Source organism: Phocoena sinus, chromosome 1, assembly GCF_008692025.1.
Source record: "Phocoena sinus isolate mPhoSin1 chromosome 1, mPhoSin1.pri, whole genome shotgun sequence".
In the NCBI taxonomy this organism is placed as follows: Eukaryota; Metazoa; Chordata; class Mammalia; order Artiodactyla; family Phocoenidae; genus Phocoena; species Phocoena sinus.
Window position 1 is genome coordinate 114491239 of NC_045763.1, and position 7612 is coordinate 114498850.

Here is a 7612-nt window from a genome sequence, read left to right on the forward strand (position 1 = left end):
AACGGCAGGCGGACTCTCAACCACTGCGCCACCACGGAAGCCCCTGTGTCTCTTCTAAATGAGGACTTCCTAGGATGGACACGTGGGGGCGCCAGAGCCCCACCCACGCCGTTGGTTCCCCCCGAGCCCAGCAGGACCCCGATGGATGGCGCGGGCTCTGAACATGGAAGGCTACGTGCGCACTGTGGGCTGGGAAGCACCAGGACCAGCCGGCGAAGTCCTGGCTCTTGAGGAGGGCAGAGCGATAAGGCAAACCCGCAAAAGCTGCGGCAAGCCGACCATGCAGTCGAATTGGTAGCTACCACTCAGCCCAGCGGGTGCGTCGCACACGTGGTTACTTCACATGACACTCAGCGGACCACAAATGACTATTAAGAATTTTGTTGCTGTTAATAACATGTAACACATACTCTGTAGTAAAACGGAAAACACAGGTAATTACAAAGAAGAAAAAAGAAGTCATCCCTTTCAATCACCCAGAGGCAACCCCGGGTGGATTTCCTTCCAGATTTTTTTTTTTCCTGAACATATATTTATTGATAGTTTACATAGTTAAGGTCTCACCGTGGTTTAAACTTTGATTCTGCTATTCTCAGTTAACATGCATAAGCACTTTCCAATGTTATTTCAAAATAACATTGACTTGGGACTTCCCTGGTGGCGCAATGGTTAAGAATCCGCCTGCCTAATGCAAGGCACATGGGTTCAAGCCCTGGTCGGGGAAGATCCCACATGCCGCGGAGCAACTAAACCCGTGCCCCACAACTACTGAGCCTGCGCTCTAGAGCCCAAGAGCCACAACTACTGAGCCCTCGTGCCACAACTACTGAAGCCCGCACACCTAGAGCCCATGCTCCGCAGCAAGAGAAGCCACTGTGAGAAGCCACTGCAAGGAGAAGCCTGTGCACTGCAACGAAGAGTAGCCCCTGCTCGCCATAGCTAGAGAAAGCCTGCATGCAGCAACGAAGACCCAACACAGCCAAAAATAAATAAATAAGTAAATTTGTTAAAAACAATAATAATAACATTGACTCTTTTCCTATCATGTAAGTAATACTTGGCCATTACAGAGAGGGTAGAACAAGAGAAAGAAAAATATTATAATCATCTGTGCTGCCACTACTCAGGGGTGAACACTATGAACATTATGGGGGAAGGCCTTCAAGCATTTTGTTTGCAATTTTCAAATATATACATATATTTACAATTTTCTCCTGGCTCTTGTAAATAAATGTGTCCTGGAACAGACATCTTTGCACACATCTCTGGGCATTTCCAAGAAGTAAATTCCAAGAAGGGGACTAGCTGAGACAAAGGTATATACATATTATAAAGGCCGTTGATAATATTGTTAAGTGTCATCCAGAGAAACTGGGTCATTACCATTCTCACCTGCAGCAGAGCCCACTTTTTCCCAAACTCTTCCCAACACCAGGATTTTTGTCAGTTTTAATCTTGTTAGGAAAACAATTATAGTTCATTAGTGTTTCAAATTGCATTTCTTTAAAGAGAAGTTGAAACTTTTTTCCATCCACATATATTGGTTTTTTGCATTTCTTCTGGTGTGAATAACATGTTTCTAACCCTTTTGCTCATCTTTCTACTGGCAAGATTATCTTTTTCATATTGGTTCTTAAGATAAGGGAGAAATGGGGCTTCTCTGGTGGCGTAGTGGTTGAGAGTCCGCCTGCCGATGCAGGGGACACGGGTTCGTGTCCCGGTCCGGGAAGATCCCACATGCTGCGGAGCGGCTGGGCCCGGAGCCACGTGAGCCATGGCCGCCGAGCCTACGCGTCCGGAGCCTGTGCTCCGCAACGGGAGGGGCCGGAACAGTGAGAGGCCCACGTACTGGAAAAAAAAAAAAAAAAGAAGAAGATAAGGGAGAAAGCTTTTCCTCTCAATTTTATCTATCTATAGCTATTAAGTCATATGTTTTGCAAATATATTGTGTTTTGCAGCCATTTTTAATGGCTGAATGAATATACAACACTTCATTTAACCACCCCCTCTGGACATTTAGATTAATTCTCAACTTTATGATTGTAAATAATGCTGCAGTGAATGTCTTGTCTTTAAAGATTTCAGGTAGTTTCTTCGGATGGAATTCTGATGATTCCCCTGCTGACTGGTCTTTAAAGTCATGACCACGCACCCCTGGGACTCCCTCCCCTGCTACTCCTGTCCCTAGCCCAGTCATCCCTTTTCTCCAGATGACTATTTCATACCTGTCCTCTCTCTTCAGACTTCCCCTCTTCACTCTCAGCTGCTGATCTGCTTCCTCCTTCATTCCCAAAAGACTGCTTTTGCAAGGTCCCCATGACCTGCACGTTGCTAACCCAGCTGCCACTTCTCAGTCTTCATCTCCCTTGACCTTGTTTGTCACTGCTCAGCTGACATTGCTGAATCTTCCTCTTCTCCCTGACCTCTGATGGATGGAGTGACCCAGGGCTCAATTCTTCTCTCCTCTGTCTACACTTAGGCCCTGAGAGACTTCCTCCAGGTACATGGCTTTAAATACCATCCATATATTGGTGACTCTCAAGTTTATACCTTTAGCTCATTCCTTTGCCCTGAACTCCAGACCTGAATACCCACTTGACAGTCTAATGGCTCTCAAAGTTAACATGTCCAGAACCGATACGCTGATTTCTACACCTCCACTCCACTCTAATCTGCTCTGTCTATAATCTTCTCCACCTCAGCCAATGACCACTCTTCTTTCCGGTTGCTCAGGCCAAACACCCTGGAGTTTGTCTCTAACTCCTCTTGTCCTCTCATACCCCACGTTCAGTCCATTAGTAAATCTTGCCAACTCCATCTTTAAGATATATCTGGAATCCAGTTCATTCTCACCACCACTACCATCTCTTGTCTGGGTTATGGCATTAGTTTCCTGCCCTTGCTCCATACACTTTATTCTCCACACAGCAGTGGAGTGGTCCTGTAATTGTTGGGTCACTCCTCTGCTCAGAACTCTCCAGAGCCTTCCCAAAGCACTCAGTGTAAAAGCCAAAGTCCTCTAAATGGCATGCAAAGCCAGGCATGACGACCCTTCCAGCTCGTCTCTCACGGCTCTCACTCGTGCTTACTCTACTTAAGCTGCAGTGACTGCCCATGTAATTCCTAGAACACACCAAGCACACGACTGCCTCAGGACATTTGCACTAGTGGTTCCCTCTGCCTGGACCCCTTTTCCCATCAAATATCTGCTTGCTTGTCCCCTCACTTTCTTCAGGTCTCTATTCAAATGTCACCACCTAATAAAGCCTTCCCGGACCAAATTTAATAAAATAGCATCCTCCTCCTCATTCTGAGCCACCTTCCCTGGTTTGTTTTTCTCCAGAGCACTTATCATCACTGGACATATTTTGTTTGTATATTTGTTCATTTTCTGTCTTCCATACTGGAATACATACACCTGAGAAGAGGTGTTTTTGTCTTTTTGAATCCCCATTACCTGGTGCAGTGTCTGACAATATAGTAGGTGATTTATAAGTATTTGTAAATGCATAGACTCAGAAATAGACTCAGTGGGAGCACTTTTGCAGAACCTGAGACCTTTAGCCAAATTACTTCCAAAACAATAGGGGGCAGACTGTTAGTATTCCCATTTTAAGTGAGGCAGCTGAGACCCAGAGAGAAGAGAGGTTTACCTGAAATCACCCAGCTCACTCCAGGACTCCTGATTCCCAGAAAACACTGTGGCAACTCAGAATACTGTGGGAGGACCCAGGAGGGCTTTACAGAGGAAGGGGTCCTTTTGTGGGGAGGGCATGGAACATTTCTATCAGGTAGAAATGAGGAGAAATACCATCCCAGGTAGGGCATAGAGTCTAAACTGAAAGTTGAGGAAAGGCAGGGTCCAAGTGGACTGGGCGGAGCCTTCCCAGGCTGAAGGGATGAGAGGAGGTCTAGAACACCAGTCAGGGAGTTTGAAATTAATTCCACAGGCACTGGGGAGCCAGGGGGGATTTTTGAGCAGAGCAGTGATATGAGAACTGAGATTTTCTGCTGGTTCACTGCTGTCTTTCAGTTTCCACTTCTCTTTCCCTCTACTTATATGTATTTCTCAGCTGCCCCCTGTCCCTCCAGGGCCAGAGGTAACTGGTTAAGTCATTTTCCTTTTCTATGTCGCCACCCTGACAGCTGATCAGGGAGTAGGAGGGGGAGGGGCTGAGCCAGGACCCTTTGTCTCTTAGCCTCCCCAGCACCTCAGTGACCCCTACCCAGGGAGGGGCGGAGGAAACAAGACTTAGAAGGTAGTTGAGAGCGGAAGGTGCCTCCCGCCCTCCCCCACCCTAAATTGACTCTGAGGTGCTGGCCTCCCCTCCCCCTCTGGGGCCAGGCCTCAGTCCCTTACAATCCTTGGGCTGATTCTCCGTGCTTAGTACCAGTCAGTGCCAGCTGGCAGCTCTCACCGGAGACTGAGGTGGCACGAATATGGGGAAGGGGGGAGGAAGTGGGCAAGGGCCCAAGGGGAATAGGGGCCAGGATTCGAAGAGGTGGTAGTCATAAGCTGGGTGGCCAAAATGGGGGTCGTATGGGAGGAAGAAAGGGCTAGACTGAGGAGTCTGGGGGTTTCCAGGGGAATAGAGGATGTGTCAGGCCCCCTACTCTGGCCCTCCTGTCCCTGGCAAACCTAATCCTCTCCCCACCACCTACTTTCCTCTACACCTACCCCCTTAAGCTGCCCCTAGCTAATTCTCCTTGGTCCCTTTAAGAGCTGCCTGGGAACTGGGGCACTGGAGGGGGCTGGCAGGGCCCCCACCCCTCCCCCTGCCCTGCCTGCCTCTGCTCCGCCCCCTGCCTGGTACAGACTCTGCTGGAAGTCTTGGACGCCTGGGTTAGGGTCTCCACTGCTGGGCTGGGGGTAAGGCTTGAAAGTGGTGGGGAAGGGGGACCGTGGTCCCTGGGGTGGGATGAGGTGGCGTGGGATGTCAGTTTCCTAGCCCTATGGACACGGAATATCTGTGTGCCAACTTCAATGGATAATGTAGGGGGCCCTCTGAGTGGTCCTCCAGCCTCGGACTGGGGGAAGGGTAGCCCCAGGTATCTTGAGGGACAGAGCCTAGGGGGCAGGATGCCTGCGTATCCTCACCCTTCACTCCCCCATCTTATTTTCCTGGGACCCTCATTTGCTAACCTCCCTCCAGCCATTTCCTGCTCTTCCTGAAATTAAAGACATAGGGCCCTGACGCCGTCCTCCCACAGATGGAGAAACTGAGGCTAAGCAAACCAGAGTAAATAGAATTGTGTGTACCTCAGCAGGAGAAATGGCGATTAGGCTGTAGAAAGGTTCTCCTTTCTCTACCCCAGCGAGCTAGATACAGGGGACTTGGGAGTCCAGCGTACCCCAGCAAACTTCTAACTACAGCCACAGTCCCCACCGGAGACTAAGCCCCTGCTCCCTCGTCAAGACAACTTAGCTCCTGCCTGCAAGTTTTGATTTCCATATGTCAAAGCCAGGAGAGGTTCCCCGAAGCCCAGCTGGGTAACCTGGAATGAAGTGGAGCTGGGGGCGGGGGCTGTAGACTCCCCCTACTTTACTCCCTTTTCAGAAATGGAAATGTAGTCCCTTCCAGTTCTGCCACAGAGACTGTGACCAGTTCCCCTAAAAGGGAAAGAGATGGGGGCCAAGGACACCCCCAGGTGTAAAGTTGTTCTGCAGTCCAACCTGCCTGTTACAGCCCTAGCCCAGTTTCCTCTAATCCCTGCCACCTTGATTCCAAATCATTTCTTCCCCTCCTGCCGTGTGTCCCAGTCCTGGGGAAGAAGAGCCTGTAGGCACCCTCTGAGTTCCCAAGGGCCTCGGGCTGAGGGCACACAGGATGGCATGTCAGGAAATGGGGGGAAGTGGTAGCAGCTCTGCTCAGTCCACTTCTGCTTTCACCACAGACCCTTCTTGCCCTGCCCCGGACAGAAATGCTCAACCATCACCCCAACGCAGACCTAATCTAAAGGGGAACCAGGTTTGGCCTGTGAAACTCCCTGCCCTGGGCCGGCACCAGCACACTCACTTCCTTCTTCCTAAAAATACTAAGTCTAGAGATAAGCCAAGCTCCTCCCAGGTAAGCTGGAAAGCCATCGTTTTACCTATGTGAATCAGAGAGGGCAAGTGCCCTGCCTATGATCACACAGCAAGTTACAGGTATGCAGGCCTGGGATACAGGGCTCTATTTTTGTTTTAATTTTTTAAAATTTTATTTATTTATTTATGCGGTACACGGGCCTCTCACTGTTGTGGCCTCTCCAATTGCAGAGCACAGTCTCCGGAAGCACAGGCTCAGAGGCCATGGCTCATGGGCCCAGCCGCTCCGCGGCATGTGGGATCTTCCCAGACCAGGGCACGAACCCACGTCCCCTGCATCGGCAGGCAGACTCTCAACCACTGCACCACCAGGGAAGCCCCGGATCCAGGGCTCTTGCTCCCCAGTCCCATGGTACCTTTTCTCACAATCTTCCCACAGGCGAAGAGAGGCCAACCTGGAAGGGGCTTTTTGTTTTCCATTTCTTTTTTCCTTTTTGTTTTTTTTTGGCCACAGGGTATGTGGGATCTTAGTTCCCCGGCCAGGGATCGAGTCCACACCCCCTGCAGTGGAAGCATGGAGTCTTAACAACTGGACCACCAGGGAAGTCCCCTGGAAGGGGCTTTTTCAACTCCTCATTTTAGCAGTGAAGAAGTTGAGGCCCGGGGGAACAGGAGGGAACTCTGGTAAACAGTGGCTCAGGATGAGGGCTGGAAGAGGACACCAGGCCCAGCTCCCAAAGCTTCCACCCAGACCCCTGCTTGCCTCACAGATGGGAAAGAATCCAGCTCAGGCTTGTCTCTTTTTAGCCCTATCTCATCTGGACCTCTAGAAAGTCCTTTCTGAAGTCTTCCCTCAATCCCTCCTCTTATAGCACAAACTTTCTCCTAATAGGTCTCAGGGGGTTAGCCAAAGAAGGCTTCTGGCATCTTCTTGGTAAAGTGGCTTAGTAAGAAATGGCAGAACCTGAACCTGGCAATGGAGCCTTTGCCATGCAAGCCAGGATAATATTAATAGAAGAGGGCTTCTTGGGCTTCTTGACAGAGACCCTGTCTCTTGGCTTCTTTGCATAGATATTTGTGAGTTCATTTGCATCCTCATTGGCAAACTCAAAAATTTGCCTGGGGTCAGGCAGACCAGCATCCAGGTGTGACCCCCTTTCTTATACACAGTTCCCGAGAGAATGGGGAAAACACAGAGAAACCAACCATAAAGGAGAAATGGCCCCAACTGACCCCCTGAACCCAACTGGGGAACATCTGCACTGTGGTGCCTGCCTGACGGTGGACAAGGGAGCTGAGCAAGGACCCCCAGGGGTTAGTGTGCCGCCTCCTGCCTCCCCCCACATCCGGAGCCCTGCCTCCTCCACACATGTGGATCCAGGAGCCGCAGAAGGTGGGGCGCAGGGAGACACTGGGTAGGAGGAGGAAGAATATGGGGAGATTCTAGTCCCTCCCACTTAGAGATGCAGTTGCCATGGTGACTGAGGACGAGTGAGGCGGGATGGGGTTGGGGATGGGGGGGTGGGGGTGTGGCAGGGCCGAAGGCACTGGGAGACAGGAAGCCTGGCATTCCAGGGGGAGGGA